Source organism: Phocoena phocoena, chromosome 12, assembly GCF_963924675.1.
Source record: "Phocoena phocoena chromosome 12, mPhoPho1.1, whole genome shotgun sequence".
NCBI classification, from domain to species: Eukaryota; Metazoa; Chordata; class Mammalia; order Artiodactyla; family Phocoenidae; genus Phocoena; species Phocoena phocoena.
The window spans coordinates 20687836-20711491 of NC_089230.1; the positions used below are offsets into that span (position 1 = coordinate 20687836).

At 38.4% G+C, this 23656-nt stretch overlaps 1 protein-coding gene across 1 annotated transcript in view; it reads left to right on the forward strand.

The window, feature by feature from the left end:
- The first annotated feature begins 2074 nt into the window (after positions 1-2074).
- PLAGL1 (PLAG1 like zinc finger 1) overlaps positions 2075-23656 on the forward strand; it is a 67381-nt gene continuing 45799 nt past the window's right edge. Inside the window, exons 1-3 of the mRNA XM_065888965.1 lie at positions 2075-2228; positions 6489-6558; positions 23463-23504. The gene's annotated coding sequence lies outside the window, so the exon portion shown is untranslated. The remainder of the gene's footprint in view (positions 2229-6488; positions 6559-23462; positions 23505-23656) is intronic.

The following is a 23656-nucleotide window of genomic DNA, read 5'->3' on the forward strand; positions in this document are numbered from 1 at the left end:
AAGCTCTGGATAGGGAAGACAAACACATCTCAGGTGAAGAGGAAAGTGCACCTGGAATTCACTCTCAGATGTTAGTGCAAAAACAAGTCTGTTGTTAACGTTTAAGGATAAGCAAGATAAAAGATATGTCACAGCTGTTGTATAAACATGTTATAACATGGGAGATGGGGGTGAGAAGCAGAAAATAGCATGCAGAAGACAGATGAAGAACCAAGTGTGGAAGAAAACACAACAAAGGAACAGAAATTTATATTCCTTCTTTGTGTTTGACTCAACAGAAAAAATAGTATGATTTCACAAAGTAGTTCAAGGACAATATGAGAATGTGATGAAAAAGGAAATTGCATAGCTGAGAAAATCGATTTTCAAAGAACATAATTTTAATCCAATAAGCTAGAAAAACCAATGAACAGAATTTTTTTAGAGAATCACAGTGAATGCAAATCAAAGAAGATGGATATGGAAAATAAAGATCAAGTATAAGAACAACTGGTGACTGTGAAGTAGAAAAGCCAACCAATGAAAGATAAATTTATTCAGATATATAATATGAATGGGATACTATAAGAAGAATGGAATCTGTAAGTTAAAATATCATACTGTATACTCGGGGGAAAAAAACTGATACAGAATAATTGACACTGAGACATAGCCCAGTTAAGGATATACAGGGTACTTTAATGATAAAGAATTCTTCAGGTATCCAAGCAGAAAAATCAAATCACCTCCCAGGGAAAATCACATAGGATTCAGTTCTCTCCACAGAAATCTATGAGGTCAAAAATCAGTGAAGCAGCTACCTTCTTTTTGTGTTAGGTGTTGAAGGAAGGTGTGAATCCAAAATATGTTGCCTCGCTCCGGTTTTTTTTTGTTGGTTTTTCTAATGTGTAGAGATAAAAAGCAGATAAAACATTATAAGCACTCCTTAAGAAAACAACTTGCAAAAGAGCAGTCCATCAAGCAATGAATAAAAATAATTCAGGACGGATATGTTATGATGAACACTGAATTCATTTAAGTATAGAATTAAGACTGACCATCTGGGAGAATAAGGTGGTGGAGCAGTTGTAAATGTACTAAGCGCTGGGTAAGCCAGAAGTAATACAAGCGATGGAAATCCGGAGATAGCGGTGAAGATTGATAGAAGTGTGAGATGTTCTTACATCATATTTCAGAGCTATGGGACTGTCTGAAACCTGTAGTGAACTCCATATTACATTAAGGCCTAGAAACATTTAAGTCTTTTTACTTAGTGTTCACAGGCTCTTTTAGGACGTGTATCTTGTAGGGAAGAAAGCAACCGCTGGAGATTTGCTTGTTTCTTTTTCTTAAACCCAAAGAACATTTTAAAATTACTTAAAGCATACGCAGAATGATTCCACAACTATAAAATAATTTCCGTCTCATCTTTCTGCGCCTTAGTCTCCGCAGCTATGAGACCGGGAGGAGTAGTTTTGCTCCTAGGTGGTCGTGAGGATTATGTTTATTTACCTGTGAAGTGTTTAGCACAGTGCCTGGCTCACATTTAGTGGGCACATTTAGGCTGCCATGATTTCCACGCGGCACGAATAGGAGAATAGGAGGTAAGTTTGGCCTATTGCAGTGTTCTCCTAGCATCTGTCGTGTTTCTCATTTATGATTTGGCTCTGGGCGGTTCATCCTGGTGGTGACTTAAGTGAACAGCCCCCGATACGGTACGGGGCTTCGGGCTGGTTCGGGTCTACCTGCGCCAGCTCTGCACCTGGGCGACCTGCTTAGCCCACACGGATGACTCAATCGGCCAGGCGTCTGGGCGCCTGTCCTCTTCCTCCGCCCAGCCGCCGACCCCCTGGCTCCCCAGCGGGGCCTCCTCCTGCCACGTGACGCCCCCGCCAGGGGCCCCAGCGCCCTCCTCGCGGACGCGCCGTTCCGGCTCCCGGGCTCCGCCTGTGCGCGGCCTCCTCGGCGCAGCCATCCTCGCGGCTGCCGAGGGCGGCAAAGCCCACGGCATCTGCCATTTGTCATTCAGCCCGTCGGTACCGCCCCGAGCCTTGATTTAGACACGTCTGGGGCGGATTCTGGCCTCACTCTCCTGGCGGACAGACGGACGGACGGGGCGGCTCTCCTCCCAGCCCGGCGGACCGCGGGCCTTGGCGCGCGGGGCGCTTCCCCGGGTCGCCGTCATGGCCGCGGAGGCGGCGCGCCCGAGCTGCCGCGCCTGAGTTCCGGGGGGCTCCGGACCCCGCAGGGTAGGTGTAGGGGGCTCGCGGCCGCGCTCGGGGGCCGTGGGGCCGCGGCCGGCCTGGGGACGGCGGGGTGGCGGCGTTGCCGCGGAGCGAGGACCGCGCTGGGCTCCGTGCCGCGCTCGGGAGGGTGTGCCGGTGCCGACGCGCCGTGTACGTGACGGGGTCCGGGGCTCCTCGGGACGAAGTGTGAAACTCTGACGAATTGTCACCGGGCAAGCCAAGTCGGCTCGAACAACAAATTCTTTCGCCTGGTCGTTTTTAATGCCACTTTTTGAAGCGCTCGCGTATAGTTGGTATGCGGTAAATAGACCTCGGTTTTTGAAACCTGGCAATCTAACCTTGCTAAAAGGCCAGGAAAAAAGTCTGTGAAAAGTAATAATGTGACTAAACATGAAATGTTTGCGTTTACATTCATTATGGAAAATGTGACTCGTTTTATGCTTTAGTATTAGGGACCCTATCAGGTATGCTCTTAAGACTGTTTTAAAATGTGGGCTCTTAAAATTTTCCTAGGATAACTGATAATGCAACTTTGGTTATTTAGTCTCAGCATCAAACTTCAGGGGCAGTGCTGGGGGTTTTTTACTTCTTAATAAACATACTCCTGTAATTTTGACTTTTTTCCCCCGCAACAAATGTGTTACTTTTATGTTTTAGGAAACCAATAAAAATTAAAAATAGAAACACTCAGCTTAGGTCCTCCTTCTTCCAGGAATCCTTCTCTAACCCCTCCCTCCCCAGGCAGGATCGGAGGCCCCTCCTGTGAGCTTTCTGGGGCCTCACTGAGGTCCTGGTCCCTTATGTCCTCCCCCCCGCCCCCCCCCCCCCCCCCCCCCACTGTGTATTAACCCATCAGTCTCGCTCGGAGCCCAGTGGATACTTAGCACATGGTAAGTGATTAATACTGTTTAACGACCAAAGGAAAAGATAAAACGAGCTGATGTTTCACAGTTTTTAGCTCTAAAGTTATAGAGTGGTAAATTAGATAAGAACATTTACTTAAAGTTAAGGATCTAGAAAAGTTGACAACATCCGACGTCCGTGCTGCACGTCCTAGCAGTTCCACTCCTGGGTATTTATCCTGTAGCATGATGTTTTTCAAAGCTTGAAGCCCATTTAGTGGGTCGTGAAATCAGTTAAGTGGATAAGGATCAGAATTTGTAAAACACGAACTAACAGAATAGAAAATATCAGAATGTGTCTCAGGTCATAGGGTATTTGCTTCATGAAACTTTTCTTTTTTTCCCTCAGTTTTATACACACACAGATGTGTGTCATGATGTAAAACGTCATTCCTCAGTATGAGTCATGGTCAAAAAAGTTTGAAAGCCACTGCCCTAGATAAATTTTCATACATATACAAAAGCAGACGTGTACAAGAGGGTTTACTATAGTGTTATTTGTAAAACCCCAAAGCTGGAAGCGACCTTCATGTTCATCTGAAGGAGGAAGATAAATTATACTGCAGTCATAAAATGGAACCCACCCAGTACAGTGGTGAATGAAGTTTTGTGTCTTAACACAAATGCGTCTCAATAATGTTGAGCCAAAACAAAAAAAAAAACAACAAGTTGCTGAAGACTATCATCTATGTGAAATCCAGAACCTGGTGAAATAAAGCTGTTGTTAGGGGTGCATGTGTAGGCATTAAAAATAGTAAAGAAAAATTGTAAAGAAATTAATACCATAAAAATCAAGTTAGTGGTCACCTCCTGGGGATGAAGAGGGGGAATATGAATGTGAAGGGACACACTGCAAGGTTTTGGGATGCTGAAAATGCCTTTATCTCCTGACCTGGGCAGTGGTGACATGGGTGTTTGCTTTATAACTCTCTGTTAAATGCTACATATAATGTCTGTGTATTAAATTTCCCCCAAAGTATATTAAAATATGGGTGTCACAAAATGAAGAAACCTGAAGCTGTCCAGCTTTTCTTTAAAAACAAGAAAAGTCATGATCAGGAAGAGGTACCTAGGGAATTTAAATAATATCAAAACTCTGTTGTGGATGCATCAGTGTTCATTAAATTTTTTTTTAAATCTTTAATAATTTTTTTTAATATTTAGAAGAAAATAAAAATCACTCACAGATAATACTGTGAACATTTTACTGCGCTTGCTTTCTGAAAAGCGACTTTTACGTATTTTTTACAAAATTGAAATTGTTTCATATAGAATATAAGCTAAAATCAAATTCTTTATAAAAAAATTAATTACCGAAAAGTATATAAAACATAACAGACCTTCACTGACCTTCGTCAAGGAGTTTAAAATGCTAACCCAACATGCTGTTATATTTACTTCAACAATTTCAGTTCCTCAGTCACTCTAGGCCACATTTCAAGTGCTCAGTAGCTGCATGTGACTAGTGGCTCTTATATTTTATTATGCTGTATTATTTTATATTGTGCTATATTATATAACAATATTTGCATCATTGCAGAAATTTCTATCAGAAAACATTGTTCAAGGTATAAACCCTTTGTTGGTTATATAAACTGCAGGCAATATTTTCTTTGTGCTTTTGTGTCTTAAGATGTTCCTTACTATTAAGGAAATATATTTTGAAAACTTTTTCTTAAAGTTTGCATTTTTTACATTTAGTTCTTTAATTTGCCTGACATGTATATATAGGTGAACATATTTTATTTATGCAATGAGATCAAGATTAATGTGTTTGCTTTTTCCCATGTGGTAATTGTCCCAGTACCAGAGATTTGCAGTGCCACCTCTGTCATATACATATTCCCAGAAATGCTTGGGCTCATTTCTGGATTCTGTACTCTGGTCATTGATTTGTCTCTTTCTGCAAATACTACCAATTTTTATTTTCTTTTGTTTTATATGTAGTATATTTTTCAGTTCTAAGAATTAAAAAATTTTTTCATTATAATTTTTTTTCTTATCCTCTGAGATTTTTAGAAGTATTTTCTAGTTCCAAATGTGGAAAGTTTTATGAGTTATCCTTTTGTTATTGATTTTTTAACTTGCAGTGTAGTCAGCAAATGAGGGTTCTATGCTACCGATTCTTTGAAATTTAAGAATTGCTTTACAGCCTCATGGTTAGCTTTTCAACTGCTCCTTGAATGATTGAGAAGAATATATATTCACAGACTTTTGGGGCAAGGTAGGTATATGTCTTAGATCAAGCATAAATACTGTGAGGTTCAAATCTTTTTTAACCTTACCAATTTTTTGGTTTCTTTGATCTGTCAATTACTGAGATTGGTGTAATAAAATTATCACAGTAAAATAATGAATTTTCTCAATTTCTTCTTATAGTTCTGTCAACTTTGCTTTATAAAAGTTGAAAGTACATACAAGGTTGGAATTGCTCTTTCTTCTCTGTGCATTGGACCTTTTGTCATTCTATAGTGACGCCTCCTCACCCAAATGCCTGTTAACCTTAAAATCCATTTTGTTTTATAATCTCCTAGTCACACCTTTCCCTTAGTTAGCATTTGCTTAGAATATTTCTTTCAAATAGGTAAAACCTCATAGTTTTTTCTAATCCACTCTGACAATTTGTCCTTTAACTGGGTCTCTCAGTCCAATTAAGTTTAGTGTAATTACTGATATATTTAGGATGAAAGTTAGCATTACCTTTTAGGGTTGTTTTTATCCTGTCTTACTGGTTTTTTCCTCTTCTTTGCCACCTTTTGGTTTTTTTCTTATTCCATTTTCCTTCCTCTTGACTAGTATGAAGGTTACAAATTTATTTCTTTTAGTGGTTTCTTTTAAAATTTTAATATACTAACTTAGTATAAAGTTTATTAATTCTTGTTTTTTTTTCAAATTCTTGTTTTGAATAATTCAAGAAGTATGAGTTGCCTTGACACCAGTTAATCTCCCAGCTTAAATGTTGTTGTCTTCCAGAGTTTAGTTCCATTTTGATTTTTTTTCCTATAAATTTGACATCACTGTTTTTTCTTTTCATGAATTCTTTGTCATTCCTCCTTGCGTCTCAGATCTTTCTTTTCTTCTTCCTCAAATATATATTTTACAAGCTCGTTTATTAAGGGACTGTTGATGGCAAATGTTATCTGAAAATGTCTTTATTTTGCATTCATTCTTGAATGATGATTTTGTTAGACATATAGTTCCAGGTTGGCAGTATCTTTCTCAGCCCTTTGGAGGTGACATTCCATTGACTTCTACTTTCAATGTTAGAATTAGTTCAAATAACTGTTATTGGTTGGTAATTTGTCTTTTTTTTTTTTTTTTGCCTGATTTTAAGATCTTCTCTTTCTTTTGTTTTCTACAGTTTTATGACAGAGCGTGTCTAGATGTGGATATTTCATTTATCCTGGATTTATTTTGTTCCTGTCTCTAAGGTTTGTTTTTCATCAGTTCTCGAAAGTTTTATCTTTTATGTCTTTCAGTGTTGCTTGTCCTCCATTTTTCCCATTCTTTCCTTTAAGAACTCTGATTAGACTTCTGTTAGACTTTGTCATTCTGTCGTCCATGTCTTTCAATCTCGCTTTTATATATTATACATATTTTTGACCTTGTTGAATTGTAGATAATTTCTTCAGGTCTGTATTCTCGTCTTTGTCTAATTTTTGTTTTCTTCTTCAAATTGAACTATAATTTAAAAACAATGAAGACATAAGAATAAAATGTATGGCTTGATGAAATTTACATATGTATATGCCTGTGTGATCACCACCCAGATAAAGAAACAGAACATTTTCATACCTGCAAAAGTTCCCTCCTGTCTCTATCCATAGAGCCATTCCTCTCCCCTAGTCAACTATTCTCCTCACTTCTATCACCATAGATTATTTTCACGGGTTCTTGAACTTCATATAAATGGAATCATATAGTTTATTCTTTCTATATTTCTTTTCTTTTGTTCATGCACATTGCATGTATAAGTTGCAAGGGATGACAAACTGTGGGCCAATTCCAGCCCATAACATATTTTCATATATGAAATTTTATTGTATATAGCCATGTCCATTCAGCAGAGTTGGGTAGTTATAACAGAGACCATATGGCCTATAAAGCCTGATCTAAAAAAAAAAAAAAAAAAAGCCTGATCTATATATTATATGACCCTTTACAGAAAAAGGTTAGTGATGTATCTTCTATAGTATTGCATTATAAGGATATACCACAATTTATCCTTTTTTCTTGTTGATAAGCATGGGAGTTGTTTTCAGGTTTTGGCCATTATAAATAAAATCGCTATATATGTTCTTGAAACTGCCATTGGTGAATGTATATACTCATATCTCTTGGATATATACCAAGGAGCTGAATTGATGGTCTTTGGGTAAGTTGATTGCATTTCCATGAATATTAATAATGTTGAACATCCTTTTATATCTTTTTTGGCCATTCAGATTTCTCTTATGAAGTGCCTGTGTAAATCTTTTGGCCACTTTTTAAAATTAGGCTATCTTTTTGTTAGTGATTTTTAGTTCCTTATGTATTTTGAATAGGAAACCTTTATCAGATACATGTTTGCAAGTATTTTCTACCTGTCTGAATTTGCCTACTTAGTCTGTTAATAATGACTTTGGATGAACAGATTTGTTTTTATGAAGTCCAGTCTATCAGTGTTTTTTTTGGGGTGGGGGGTGGAGGGTGGAAGGTTAGTGCTTTTTTGTACCCTGCCCACAGAATTCTTTTCCACCTTCATTGTTGTCCTCCATCAAGGTCCTGAAGACATTTGCTTATTGTTTTCCATCAGAAGCCTTATAGTTTTAGTCCTCACAATTGGGTCTTTGATTTATCTACAGTTGATTTTGTGAGGCAGGGGCCAGTATTTATTTTCCAGGTGGTCATCTAGCTACTCTACACATTTATTGAAAAGATTTTACTTTTTCCATTGAATTGCAGTGGGACCTTTGTTAAAAATGAATGATCATATATTTGGGTCTGTTCTGGACTCTAATCTGTTCCACTTAAACTATTTATCAATTCTTTCATCAGTACTGCACTTTCTTAATTACCGTAGTTTATACTAAGTCTTGACATATAGTACTGTAAACCCTCCAGTTTTGGTCTTCTTAAGGATTGTTTTAGCTATTTAAGTGCTGTGCATTTCCATGCACATTTTAGAATGAGCTTGTCAACATCTATTTAAAGAAAAAGTCTACCAGACTTTTGATTGGGATTGCATTGACTCTGTAGAACAACTTTAGGAGAATGGACATCTTAATAGAATCGTCCAATTTATGAACATGGTAAATCTCTTAATTGAATAAGTTCTTCAGTTATTCTTAGCACTGTTTTATGTTTTTCACTGTGGAGGACTTACACACTATTAAATTTATTTCTAGCCACTTGAGTTTTTTGATACTATTGTAAATGGTATCTTTTTTTCAATTTTATTTTCCAACCATCTTGCTAGTATATAGAAATGTAATTGATTTTTGTATATTGAGCTTGTATTTAGTGACTGTGCTAAATTCACTTTTCAGTTCTGGTAGTTTGTAGATCTTTCTAAAGCTACAATCATGTCATCTGTTAAAAAAAAAAGATTAAATTTGTCTTTCTAATTTCTATTCATTTTTTTTCTTGCCTTATTGCACTGGCTGGAAACACTGGAACAGTATTTAACAGAAGTGTTAAAATGGACATCCTTACTTTTTCCTGATCTTAAGGGAGAATATTTCACTTTTAAGGATGATGTTTACTGTACATTTTTTGTAGATGCTCTTTACCAGATGGAGAAATTTTTCTATTTCTGGTTTACTGAAATTTGTTTTCACAAGTGTGTATCAAAATTTAAAACTTTTAATTATGAAATAATTTTAGATTTACAAAAGAGTTGCAAAGGTAATATAGAGTGTTCCTATATATGCTTCACCTAGCTTCCTCTAATGTTAACATTTTACATAACCATGATGCATTTGTCAAAATTAAGAAATTAACATTGGCGCAATACTATTAACTATAGACTTTATTCAGATTTCCCCAGTTTTCCCACCAATGTTCTTTTTCTGTTCCAGGACATAATCCATATACCACATTACATTTCCTTGTCACGTAATCTACTCTAATCCGTGACAGTTTTTAAGTCTTTTCTTGTTTTTCAATACCTTGCCACTTTTGAAGAGTAATGGCCATGTATTTTATACAGTGTCCCTCAATTTGAGTTTGTCTGATGTTTTCTCACAATTAGACTGAGGTTATGGACTTTGAAGGAAGAATACCACAGAGATGTTGTGTCATTGCATCATATCTGGGGGCACATGATATCCATATCAACACGTTAACCTTGATTACACAGTTTAGGTAGTGTCTGCCAGACTTATCCATTGTAACAGTTCTGTTTTTCGTTTTTCACATTCAAGGGAAGGAGAGGGAAAAATATCAAATGATTTGTGAGTATATATTAAAACTACCATAATAGTTAATAAATATTCTGAGGGATTTATTTTGAGGTTGTGCAAATGTCCTGTTTCTCCTTAAAGTTTTGCTCATTAATTTTAGCATTCAAGTGACCTTGCCTGTAGTAGTTATTATTGTGGTATTCTAGTGGTGATTTCCACTTCTTTTATTCTTTCTATGTTTATTAACTGGAATTCTGACTTGGGAACCAGCCTGCCTGAGTTCGGTTCCTAGTTCTGCCCCTTCCTTGCTACAGTGTAATATTGGACAATTATTTAACTTCCCTATATTTCAAATTTCTCATCTATAAAATGTAGATAACAAGTGTCTACCATAGAAGGTTGCTGAGAGGATTAAAAGAACTAATATGTAGAAAGGGGTAAGAATTGTGCTTAGTGCCTAGGAAGTACTCATTTTTTTCTTTATTTCTTAATGTGGTAAGTTATTTTAATTATTTTAATAATTATACAAGTTATCTTATTATGAAATCATCTTGTACTCTTGGATAAAACTTACATATATGACCTGGATTTAATTTACTCTTTAATTTTTTTCATGTAATATTCATGAGTCATACAGCAGGTGTTCTTTTGCCACAGCAAAGGACACAATGAATGATAGATTCCTAAAAATATATATATATAAATTAAACAAGGGCTTAGCAACTGAGGTGGCAACATTCCTAACTTTCTAGAGCAATTTCTATCTGACTCTTTTGGTAAAGCTAGAGATAGAGATAGCTTTTGCAAATGAATCTTTTTAAATATTAAATTGAGCAAATTCAAAACTTGGCATATATTGTGAAAAATGGCCACTCAGCAGGAAGGAAAAATGATTTTTAACTTTCCTACATGTTTTACCTTGAACATTGTATTATCGTAGAGGTTTCAATGTTTGGAATATTTAAAAGGATTCATTTGCCAACAGTATGTATTGAGCACTTTCACTGTGCTAGGCAATGTGTTTTTCTAGTTTGGGATATGGTTTTTGCTCTTGGGGGAGCTTATGGGACAGTCAAGATCATTTTAAAAGTTGAAGTTAGGCCTACTTGAATCATTCAGGGAAACTCAATTTCTGTTACTTTTTAAGAAGTTGATAAAATTGAATTCTAATATCTTTGTTTTTTCCACTCCTCTCAGCATCTTGGATTAGGTCCTTATCATTCTATGCTATTTACATACATATTGAGATTTTCCTTCCCTTCCTATCATGTGTAATGACCACTGGGGTCATTTCCCTGGACAGAATCCTTCAGTGACATCCCAGGATTTGAGAAAACAGGTCCTTGACTTCTTAACCTGACAGTGGTCATTTTTCTATCTAGTCCCAAGTGGCTTTACTAGCCTTATAGTCTTACTCCTCAGAATTAGTCCAGTGGCACAAGTGGTCTTAACTACTCATTAGAACCTGAAGTCAGTGCACCGTTTTTGAGGCTATGCTTTTTCTTGCCAGGAAATGCTCTTGGCAGGCTATGCTTGTTCATGCCATTTCCTCTGTCTTAAGTGAATTTCCCAAAAATCTTCTAGGCTCTGTTCAGAGAATACTCACTCCACAATCCTACTAGCTAGATAGGAACCCTGTAATTTGTAATCTATAGCCCTTGTTAAAATATTTCCTTCATCACCAATCTTTATATCTAAATGTCACTTCCAGTTGGTCAGGTTCTTAGAGATGGGGTTCCAGTACTTGCCATGGTACTTTGCATACAAAGAGCTATTGCTAAATAGCTACCACTCTTAAATACCTGCTGTAATCGTGCTACAATTTTGCAAAGTGTTATTGTCTCTCTTTTAAGTTGTGAAGAAACTCAGTATCAAAGAGATTAAGAAACTTGCCCAACACCAGTATAGTTAGTAAGTGGCAAAACTGGTCTGTCTGATTCAAAAGCTCTTGCGATTTCTTGTATATCATCCCACCTTGGTACTCAAAATAAATAGTTAAATAAAATTATTAAACAGATGTATTTTTGGTGAAACACATCATTGAAATTGCTTCACTTACATTACCAATATGCTACTTGGAGTCATCGTTTCAGTGACTAAGTTAGTTGCTGTGGACTAACTGATGTACTCCTATTTTCTTTGGATTTTCCTTCCAAGTTTCCATTGATACTAATGAATAAGGTTTGATAATCTAATTTTAGCTTATTTTGGGGGTAAGTGAAATAGAAACTTAAGCACAATTTGTTTTATTTTGAAGAAGAATATTTTGCATTTGCTTAATAACTTTTACTAGGTAAAAATAGTCTGCTTGTCTTTTGTGAAGTACTTTTTCTATTGAGATGTAAAATACATGGGTGTGGGGAGAGCATATAAAGTGTGCCAATCTTAAATAAACAGCTTGATGATTTTTCTAAAAACATACTACCTGTATAATTACTGCATGAAGATAGACAATATTACATCCATCCAGAAAAAGCAAATTCTCTCACGCACCTCCTAGCCAGGACCTCCCCAGAAGTAACACTCTTTTGATTCCCATCACTCTAGATTAGTTTTGTCTGTTCTTGAACTTTAAGGGTAACCAAGTAGTATATACTTCTTCGTGTCTGACTTCTTTCATTCAGCATAATTGTTTTGAAATTTATCCATGCTGATGCATGTATAGTTTATTCTTTCTTTCTCATATATATTTTTTCTGATTAGCATTCCATTCTATCAATATACCACAATTTGTTTATTCATTCTGTTAATAGATGTGTGGGTGTGTTCTGATTTTGGCTATTATAAATAAAGCTGCTATGAATAGTCATACACAGATGTTTTGGTGGACATTTGTAGTATTTCGCTTGGGAACATATGTAAGACTAGAATTAAGTCACAGAACAGCCGTGTATTTAGTTTCAGTGAATTCTGCCGAACAGTTTACCAACAGTGAGTGAATAAATGGACACTCCTGGTAGCAGTGAGAGTTACAACTGTAGTTCCACATTTTCGCCAGCACTTGATATTATTATTTTTCATATTAAGCCCTCTGGTGGATGTGAGATGCTGTCTCATGGTTTTCACTTGCATTTCCTTCATTATTAATAATGTTGAGCACCTTTTCACGTGTATCTTGGCTAATTTGGTGAGGTAAAAACAGATATTTTTTGGAGCAGTACTTGTTTAAGTCTTTCACACATTTTTATTGGGTTGTTTGTCATCTTATTGATCTGTAGGAATTCTTTGTATTCTGGAAAATGTCGTTTGTTGGATGTGTATATTGCAAATAGCTTCTCAGTCTGACTTTTCTGTTTTCTCTTTTAGTGATGTTTTTTTCAGGAATGGTTCTTAACCAAATCCAGTTTATCAATTTTTTAAATAGTTACTGTGTTTTGTATCCTGCTTTAGAAATCTTTGTCTGTTCCACAGTCATGAAGGTATTCATTTTCCATTCACATTTAGGTCTGTGATCCATTCTATGATCTATCTCAGATTTTTGTTATGATGTGAGATAAGGGTCAAGGTTCACTTTTTTCAGTATAGCTGCCCTTTTAAAATTCAGAGATTATATTACAAAGGAATAAGGGAAGAATGGATATCGGGGAGAATTGGCTGTCGTTGCCATAGCTTCTATTTGTATGCACTTTGTAAGTGCTTGATATTTGATTAATTCTCAGCTACCTCTAATGGCAGCCTCATAATCATACATATAGCCCTGTGATAGAAGACTTTCCCAGATCTACTTAACAGGAAGAGTACCAAGTAGTGACGGGGTTACCTACTTCTTAGTGAGACCAATGTTCGGATCTTTAGTTAAAGTTCCTCTCAAATTACCGGTGTTTCTTCTTTATGTGGCATCTTCTTTATGTTGCCATCATAGCAGTTGGGAGGTAATGAAATCCTAAATCAAGAAAATCTAAAGAAAGATGTGGCTCCCCAGGTCTTACAATAGAGTGGACTATGGTGGGAGGGAGACCAAATGAAACATCTTTTGGTCTTGGTTAGCTCCTAAACATCTCTCATCCTTTATATTTTGGAAAAGAGACTGGAGGTCTAGATTCCAGGTAATTTTTTTTAATACGTTTATTTATTTATTTATTTATTTTTGGCTGTGTTGGGTCTTCGTTTCTGTGCGAGGGCTTTCTCTAGTTGCAGCGAGCGGGAGCCACTCTTCATTGTGGTGCGCGGGCCTCTCACTATCGCGGCCTCTCTTGTTGCGGGGCACAGGCTCCAGACGTGCAGGCTCAGTAGTTGTGGCTCATGGGCCCAGTTGCTCCGCGACATGTGGGATCTTCCCAGACCAGGGCTCGAACCCGTATCCCCTGCATTGGCAGGCAGACTCTCAACCACTGTGCCACCAGGGAAGCCCCCTAGATTCCAGGTAATTTTACTGTTGGTTACCACTAATGCAGTTAGTAGATGCAGATTTTTCATTTCATAGGAAATATTTAGTATTGCTAGACCTTGAAACAAAAGGTCTCTGTTTGATAATTAAGGCTTGGACCCACCCAGTGTTAAGCGTCCTTCCTTTTTTCATTCCTGGGGGAAAATACTCTGAAATATCCTAGAAGGGCAGATGTATTAGTTTGCTTGGGCTGCCATAACAAAATACCACAGGTTGGGTGGCTTAAACAACATAAATGTACTCAGAGTTCTGGAGTCTGGAAGTCCAAGATCAAGGTGCTAGCAAATTTGGTTTCTTATGAGGCTCTCTTCCTCACTTGGAGCTGGCTGCCTTCTTGCTGTGTCTTCACACGGCCTTTCCTCTATGCACTGGGTGTGTGCACGGAGAGAGAGTGGTCTTTGGTGTCTCTTTGTCTTCTACTAAGGTCACCAATGCTATTGGATTAAGGCTTCATCCTCAACCTCATTTAACCTTAATTATCTTTCTAAAGGCTCCATCTTCAAATACAGTCACATTGGGGGCTTCAACATATGAATATTGGGGGGCACAATTCAGTTCGTAACAATGGGTTTTCTAGAAATGCATGCAGCAGTAAAATATTGGGACTGAATATAAGCTGCTTTAGTGTTCATGCTGCTTTCACTCTCTGCCATATATTTCATAAGAATAACCAGAGTTTTCGGGCTTCCCTGGTGGCGCAGTTGGTTGAGAGTCCGCCTGCCGATGCAGGGGACACAGGTTCGTGCCCCAGTCCGGGAAGATCCCACATGCCGCGGAGCGGCTGGGCCCGTGGGCCATGGCCGCTGGGCCTGTGCGTCCGGAGCCTGTGCTCCACAACGGGAGAGGCCACAACAGTGAGAGGCCCGCGTACCACACACAAAAAAAAAAGAATAAGCAGAGTTTTCATAATGCAATTAGTTTAGTTTAGCTCCTGCTGGAGATTTTGAGAGCTTGTGTGAAGTAGAGCTGTTGTGTTAAATCTGTCTGTACTTCTGTGAAGCATGAAGTCAGTGTCATATGTTTTAGGGATAATACCATGTCACATCAAAGAGATGTTTAAAACTGCAATCTAGAGAATTGTTTTTAAACATCTGGGGAAAGATGTTCATATTCTCAGAGGATGTGATGTAGAACATCATTCACTGTGACATTTTAAAAATCTACAGTATATAGGAAAATTGTTGATTTTTCTGATACCTTTCTGGGATTATTAAGATAATACAGATCCGTCTTTGGATGTTGTAGATTATAAATTTCGCCAGTACACTTTAGGAATTTTTGTTTTGTTTTGTAGTGACTTACCTGTTTCAGTTAATCTCAGTTTTTTTCCCCACAATGTCGGAGGAGTAGATGATGGAAAGCATTCTAGTTTTAAAGCATAAACATGTTACTCAGATTTTTAAAAATTAGAGTAGATGGTATCTTGTGTGTGTGTAAAAGAAGGAACGTTTGATTTCCTCTATTAGGTTGGCAATTCAAAATATCTTATAATCACCTAAATTCCCTGTCCGCTCTTATGCTTGCTTCAGTTAAAATAAGAAAGAGGAAGAAGAAACTTGTTGGTCCATGAGGTTGCAAGATTTTGAAGAAGAAGATTGATCAAAGGTTGTATATGTTGAAGTCCGTGTTTATTCCATGAATCTTATGTTGGAAGCTCTTAGCTGTTTAGAAGCCAGTATCCCTATTCCTGTAATTGTTTTGACAGGTAGAGAAAGTGATGTAGTCTTTTCCATATCTTGCCTGGGAAGATATGGAATTACCTGAATTACATATGTGTTGTTTTTAAATCGGAAACGTCAGACTTCACTGGCCAAATAGGATCCGAGACTACATAAAATCTTTGTGGAAGATTTAGGAACAGCTAATGTAGAGCTAATTCTAGTAAAGACAGCGTCTGACCTCCCTTTTTGGTGCATGGACAGATGTATAATGGTTCCTCCTGAACTGTCACTTTCAGATCCCTGTTTTTAAGTAGGAAATGAAGTGAAATATATAGAAAAGTTTTCCAAATGAAAAGGAGATCATAAATCTGTTAAAAGCAGGTGACTGTGGTAAAAACACAGACAGTATATAGTGGCAATAGTGAGGCATCCTAGAACTAGTAAAAAATCAACATAATAGAAGGAATTTGATATGAGCAGAAATCTAAAGCGCAAGAGCACAATCTCTTTTTAGATCAGAAAGGAAGAACAGGATTTGATAGCTATAGCTTATAAATGCTATTTACATAATTGAAGAAAGAATGTATCTACTGGGTACGTTTTTTTCCACAAGAGATTTGGTGGCATTTTTAACATGACCAAGTGAGAAAGATTTGATGACAGAAAAGACTGTTGGGTCACCCAACATCTACATTGAGATGTAGAATATGGTAAAGTTGGTCCTCTGATTGGCAGCATTTGATACCACTGTCCATTAAGAGCATTTAACTAACTTACCTTGTTTGGATTACACTAAGGAGCCTTGTGTATCACTCAGGAGAGGCTAGGTTATGCTATAGAACAAATGACTCTAAAAGCTCAATGGTTTAACACAATGAAAAGTATTAGTTTATTGTTTGCCTGTGCCACATATCCAAAGTAGATTGGAAAACGGAAACCTGGAAGACACACTGGAGTCACTGGTCCATAGCAATTTTGAAATCCCTCATGACAGGTATCATGACACGTAGGGGAACAAATATTTCTTAATTAGGGCCTGATTCTACCTTCTCGTTCATTGTTTTAAGAGGCCTGGATCTTCCCTTTGGAGGGTTCTTTCTTTTCTTTTCTCTTCCTTAGCCACATATGAAGTGGAGAGTAAAGAATTTGCTGTACTTGGGAACTGAGCAACTCTTTCTGCCCACTTCCTCCAAATAGAAGGTTGGGAACCAAAGTATCATTTTAAGACTTCAGTTGATAAGCTGGTTCTTTGGCAGCATAATTCTCTCCAAAATCTAGAATTTTTCTTATCTGTTTCCAATGATTTCTATGTGCTAGTAAATACATCCCTATTTTTTTTCTTTTGTTTTGAGATATGGTTCTTAGATTTGCTGCCTTGATTTGCTTTCTCATTCCTGTAGCTCTCTTTCTTGACCCAAAGAAAGTTACTTTGGGACTGGCTTGCTTCTTTCGGAAATCTTTACCCTTAATCTCATCTTCTTCCTCAGTCTTTTTATCCATATAAATGACTTAGTGGATACATTATCTATCATTGCCCTGAGGCAATTTAATTAAAAAAAAAGATTTTCCTAGGCTTATGACCTTCAAAGTCTTTAAACTGTTAGTATGGGAGTTGAGAAGTATTTAGTTCTTTTTTTTTTTTTTGCCATATGTGGGCCTGTCACTGTTGCGGCCTCTCCCGCCGCGGAGCACAGGCTCCAGACGCACAGGCTCAGTGGCCATGGCTCACGGGCCCAGCCGCTTCGCTGCACGTGGGATCCTCCCGGACCGGGGCACAAACCCGTGTCCCCTGCATCGGCAGGCGGACTCCCAACCACTGTGCCACCAGGGAAGCCCTAGTTAGTTCTTTTAATACTGCAAATCTGAAATGTCTGATCCTCTATTCCTCCACTTCTTGAAAACTGGATAGTCCTTTTTTGAGCTCATCTCTTTCTTGAATACCTTGCCAAATGCAGCCAATAACCAGTGCACTCTTCCAGTGTTTTGTTTTGTTACGTCTTCTAGGGCTGCGGTTTCATTAGGTAGGCGGTCTGCCTCCCAAGGCACCAGAAGCAAATGCTTTAGCAAATACACCACTGTATAAAATACGCCACTATCTTTCCAGCTCTTAAGATAATTTTTCTCACTGCTTCCTGACCACAAAACCATGGTCATGTGTTTTAGGTTTTTGCTAGAGAAGCATCCTACTTCTGGTACCAATTTCTATATAGTCAGGATGGGCTAAAGTTATCTGTGCTAATGAGCCATCCCCAAACCTCAGTGGCTTCACAGAACAGTTTATTTTCTTGTTCACACTAAACATCCATTGTGGATTTGTAGGAGGCTCTACTCCATCCACACTGTCAGACTTAGGCCTGTGATGTATCACCGTCTTGAGCTGTATGCTTTCTGAAATACTTGGTCTTCTCGATTTACGTGGTAAGGAAAGATAATATTAAATGGTCTTGTGCCAGTAATTAACTGTTTGTTGGCAGCCCAGAGCTAGTCACATGGCCCTGCCTAACTATAAGCAGGTAGAGAAGTCCAAGCAGGAATATAAACAGAAGGACTGGTACTGTGACTCTAAACAGTTAAAAGTTTTAAGACAGTAAACTAACCATAAAAATATACTCTACCATTCCTTGACAAATTGATCTCAAATGACCTGGAAAACCAGGTTTGAATGTGGAATTCTTAGTCTTGAGATTTCTGCACCTTTAGAACATGGCAGTGTAGGGAGAGCTGGCCCATCTTCTCTTTTCTTCACATTCTTGGCCCAATTCTGCACTATGAAGGGCACACATTTGGTTATGTCCACACCCCTACAAACAGCCACCCCTTGGACACCTCTTGAGCCTAGTGTGGCACATAGAGTGGAATGATCTGTCCTAAAAAGTAACAGGTTTAGGTGAAAGGACTGTGCAGTCCCTGGTGGCAGGCTTGAAGCTCTTTGAACAAGAATTCCGTGGTTCCAGGATCCTGGAGCATAGTCTAGGAGGGGAGTCTGGGCCTGGGTGGGTATGTCCTCTTAGACACTTGGACTTTTCACTGTGGAAGGAAGGGTTTGCTGTGAACCACTCTTGCCCATGTTTAAGGACAGTGCTGAGCAAGTGTAATATCTGTGTTGCCTAGAAAATGAGAGTAAGATATGAATGAGCACGTAAATCTATACCATTCTCGTGCTTACTAATTTAGCTTCCTAGATAGAGCTAGAAAGGGAAAATGCCCTGATCACCAAAGTTGAGTTGAATGTCTTGACAATTATTATTTTATTATAAAGTCCTCATTATAATATATAAATCAGTTTCTTATGTTTTTGCTCGTAGCAAATTTATATCAATCCTAGGTTTTCTGACCTTATGGAGGTATTGGGACTATGTCACATCTCTCTGAGTGATGCCCTTACCCTGTTACCGTGTAACGGGAACAACTAAGAAACTGTGAGATCTAACCATCATGAAGGGCAGTCAGCCTGGGGAGCAGAATCTGGGTGATCAGATCAAATGTTAGCTCTGCTACTTCATAACTGTCCAATATTAGGAAGGTATTTTTTCTTTCTGAGCCAAAATTTTCTTATTTGTATGAAGGGGATAAACCCACCTATTCTCAGGTTGTTGTGATCAATATAATATAGACCAAGTGGCCTACACAGAAAATATTCATATGTCAAGCAAAGGCTTTTTCTTAATTAAAATAATGAAAAGTAATGAGATTTTTTTTTTTTTTTAATTTTTATTTTTATTTATTTTTGGCTGTGTTGGGTCTTCGTTTCTGTGCGTGGGCTTTCTCTAGTTGCGGTGAGTGGGGGGCCACTCTTCATTGCGGTGCGCGGGCCTCTCACTATCGCGGACTCTCTTGTGGAGCACAAGCTCCAGACGCGCAGGCTCAGTAGTTGTGGCTCAGGGGCCTAGTTGCTCTGCGGCATGTGGGATCTTCCCAGACCAGGGCTCGAACCCGTGTCCCCTGCATTGGCAGGCAGATTCTCAGCCGCTGCGCCACCAGGGAAGCCCCGTAATGAGATATTTTAAGTAAATCTGAGATTTAGTACAGGGAGGTTGACATAAGGAAGGAAAGAGATGGGGGTCCGTGGAAGGTAAAGTCCTTAGTTTAATATCCTGAAAAGAGTGCTTTGGGGCAGCCCTAGGCTCTTTTTTTTTTTTTTTTTTTTTTTCTTTTTTTTTTGCGGTACGTGGGCCTCTCACTGTTGTGGCTTCTCCCGTTGCGGAGCACAGGCTCCGGTCACACAGGCTCAGCGGCCATGGCTCACGGGCCCAGCCGCTCTGCGGCATGTGGGATCCTCCCGGACCGGGGCACGAACCCGCGTCCCCTGCCTCCGCAGGCGGACTCTCAACCACTGCGCCACCAGGGAAGCCCCCAGCCCTAGGCTCTTGCTTATCTCCAAGGGAAGGTATGTATCTTTACTATCTCAACCTAATAATTTCTCTTGAGCTTCAGTGTCCTGATTTGTTAAATGAAGATAATAGGAATTGCTTTGATGACCTTGATAAGGATCCTTTGATAGAGTGGTGGAGATAAGAGCCGAGGGAATGGGTTGGAAAGTGAAGAGGAGGTGAGGAAATGGGGATTATCTGTTTTCAATTCTTTTCTGTGAAGTTAATCTGAGAAAGTTAGTCTGTGAAACATAGTGGGAACTGGAGGGCAATGCGAGGTCAGTGAAGGTTTTGTTTATTAAAGGTTGGGAAATACCAGAGCATGATTGTGTGTTGGGGAGAAGTACCTCTAGTAGAAAGGGAGAGGATGATAATGGAGAGGATGTTAGCAGAGAGATGTATGTACAACTGTGGGGAGTGGGAGGTCATTTGGAAGATAGTAGAGAAAGTGGGAAATTAATAATAGAGTGAGGGAATATTCTGGAGTTGTGCAGGCTCTGGAACCCAGCTGAGTCTGAGTTGACAGGGTTAGAGTGAAGTCACTCTCCCCAGCTGTGAGACCCCATCTCTGAACTCTTTGTCGCCATTTCTCCTGCAGTAGCCTTTCCATTCTATTGTTTTTGAGCATTTTTGATATTACCCGAGGCACTCTTCAGTTACACTGAGCTGCCTGCTGGGGCTGTCCAAGTTAAGGTCAAGGTACCCGTTATTATTTGGTTAGCTCTCTGATTACAAAATTGTATAGGTTTTCAGTAGTCTACCCAGCTTTTCCCCCATCTCGTGCTATTATTGGTGTGAGATTTTGTAGAGAGTGAGGTGGTTCAGAAATGACTAAATTGTCTTTATCTCTATATAAGGTCATTACAATGGACTGAATGTTTATGTCCACCCAAAATTTACATGTTGAAATACTAATGCCAAATGTGATGATATTTGAAGGTGGGGCTTCAGGAGGTAATTAGATCATGAGGGTGGAGCCTTCATGAATGATATTAGTGCCCTTATGAGAAGAGGCCAGAGAACTAGCCAGCTGTTTTTCCTGACACGTGAGAGTACAATGAGAAGTCAGCAGTCTGCAACGTTGAAGAGGGTTCTTACCTGAACCCAAGCATACTGGCATTCTTCTCAAACTCACTTGGAACATTCATCAAGGTAGACCACATAAAACACATCTTAACAAAGTTAAAAGGGTAGAAATCATATGATATCTGCTCTCAGACCACAATGGAATTAGAGTCAATAATAGACAACTGGAAAATTCTCAAAATACATGGAGATTAAACAACAAACTTACACATAATACATAGGTCAAAAAAAATCTCGGGAAATTTAAAAATATTTTGAACTAAATAAAAATGAAAACAACTTATCAAAATATGTTGGATGCAGAGAAAGCAGTGCTTAGAAGGAAATGTATAGCATTGAATGCATATGCTAGGAAGGAAGAATCAATCTGTTTTCATCTTAAGAAACTAGATAAAGAAAAGCAAACTAAATCCTAAGGTATGGAGAAGAAAAGAAGTAATAAGAATTAGAACAGAAATCAATGAAATTGAGAATAGGAAATCAATAGAGAAAAGCAAGGACACAAAAATTGGTTTTATTGAAGAGATCAATAAAATTGATAAGCCTCTAATGAGGCTAACTAAGAAGAGAAGAGGGAGGATACAAATTACTCATATCAGAAATGAAGGGATATCACTTCAGATCCCTTGGACATTAAAAGGATAATAAAGGAATACAATGAACTAAGTGCCCACAAGTTTGGTAACCTGGATGAAATGGATCAACTCTTTAAAAGACAATCTGCTAAAACACAGAAGAAGAAATAGGCAATTGAAGAGGATTTCTCAATTAAAGAATTCAGGTAAATAATTACCTTCCAAAATAGAAAGCACCAGGCCCAGATGGTTTTACTGGTGAATTCTGCCAAACATTTAAGGAAGAAATTATGCCGGTTCTCTATAATCACTTTCAAAGGATAGAAGCAGAGGGATTACTTTTTAACTCATTCAATGAGGCTAGCCTTACCTCAGTAGCAAAACCAATAAGGAATTACAGCAGCATTGTAGGATACAAGTTCATTATACAAAAGTCGGTTGCTTTCCTATATATGCTTTCCTTGTTTCCAATGAACAAGTGGAATTTGAAATTAAGAACACCTTCCTGGGACTTCCCTGGTGGTCCAGTGCATAAGACTCTTGTCTCCCAGTGCAGGAGGCCTGGGTTCGATCCCTGGTCGGGGAACTAGATCCTGCATGCATGCTGCAACTAAGAAGTCCGCGTACTGCAACTAAGAAGTCCGCGTACTGCAACTAAAGATCCTGCATGCTGCAACTAAGACCCCACGCAGCCAAAATAAAAAAACAGCAACGAGAAAACCACCTTCCCATCATTTTTACTGTGAACCTAAAACTGCTGTAAAGAATAAAATATTTTAAAATAAATATTAAAACTATGAAATCTATGAGTTCAGTCACTACTTTAGCTTACCTTTTACCTTTTGATTTTTGAAGTGAGTAGTCTATGTTAAGGTAACGAGGAACAAACATCTTTTCAGAGAATTTGTTCCTTAAACTGAAACTTACTCTTTAATGCAGAAAATAGAATTCCTTATTCATGATTTGACATTCAACCACACAGTAGACTCTTAACACACAGTGAGTAAGATACTTATTGTTCATAAACGGATGTTATTATTTTAGTGTTAAACATAGATATACAAGGGGTTAGGGACAGAAGGAGGTTGTGGGGAAGGAGGTGGGTGTACTTATGAAAGGATGACATGAGGAATCCTTGTGGCATTCAGTATCTTGGCTGTTGGGGGATCTGTGAGCCTGCAGGTGATAAAATTCTATAGAAGTAAACATAAACACACAAATAAAATGAAACTGGGAAAAATCTCAAAAGACCAATATAGGGCTTCCCTGGTGGTGCAGTGGTTAAGAATCCACCTGCCAGTGCACGGGACATGGGTTCGAGCCCTGGTCTGGGAAGACCCTATATGCTGTGGAGCAACTAAGTCCGTGTACCACGACTACTGAGCCTATGTTCTAGGGCCCATGAGCCACAACTACTGAGCCCACGTGCTACAACTACTGAAGCCCACATGCTGCAACTTCTGAAGCCTGCGTGCCTAGAGCCTGTGCTCCTCAACAAGAGAAGCCACTGCAGTGAGAAGCCTGTGCACCACAATGAAGAGTAGCCCCTGCTCGCTGCAACTGGAGAAAGCCTGCAGGCAGCAGCAAAGACCCAATGCAGCCAAAAATAACTAACTAAATAAATAAATAAATTTTATTTTAAAAAGATCAGTATATTGTATAATATATATGATATATATATACACACATATACTGATTGTGACATTGCACTTCAGTTTTGTGAAATATTACCACTGGGGAAACTGAGTAAAGGATACTAAAGATCTGTCTTTAAACTTCATGTGAATCTGAATTATCTCAATGACGTTACAATTAAAAATGCACACACAACTACTATATAAAACTAATATATAATTTTTATTTTTGTTTTTAGGTTTTTCCCGCCTGATTGACAACATAGTCATCATTGGCTTTTGTAAGTTGATATTTTAATTTCTTTATCCTTCACCTCCAACCTTGTATATTTTCTAATTACATGAGAATATTTTTCTAGGGAACCTGAACAAGAATTAGCGCAAAACCTTCTTTTTATTTGGTTCTTATATTATTTTAAAGATAGTCTCACTT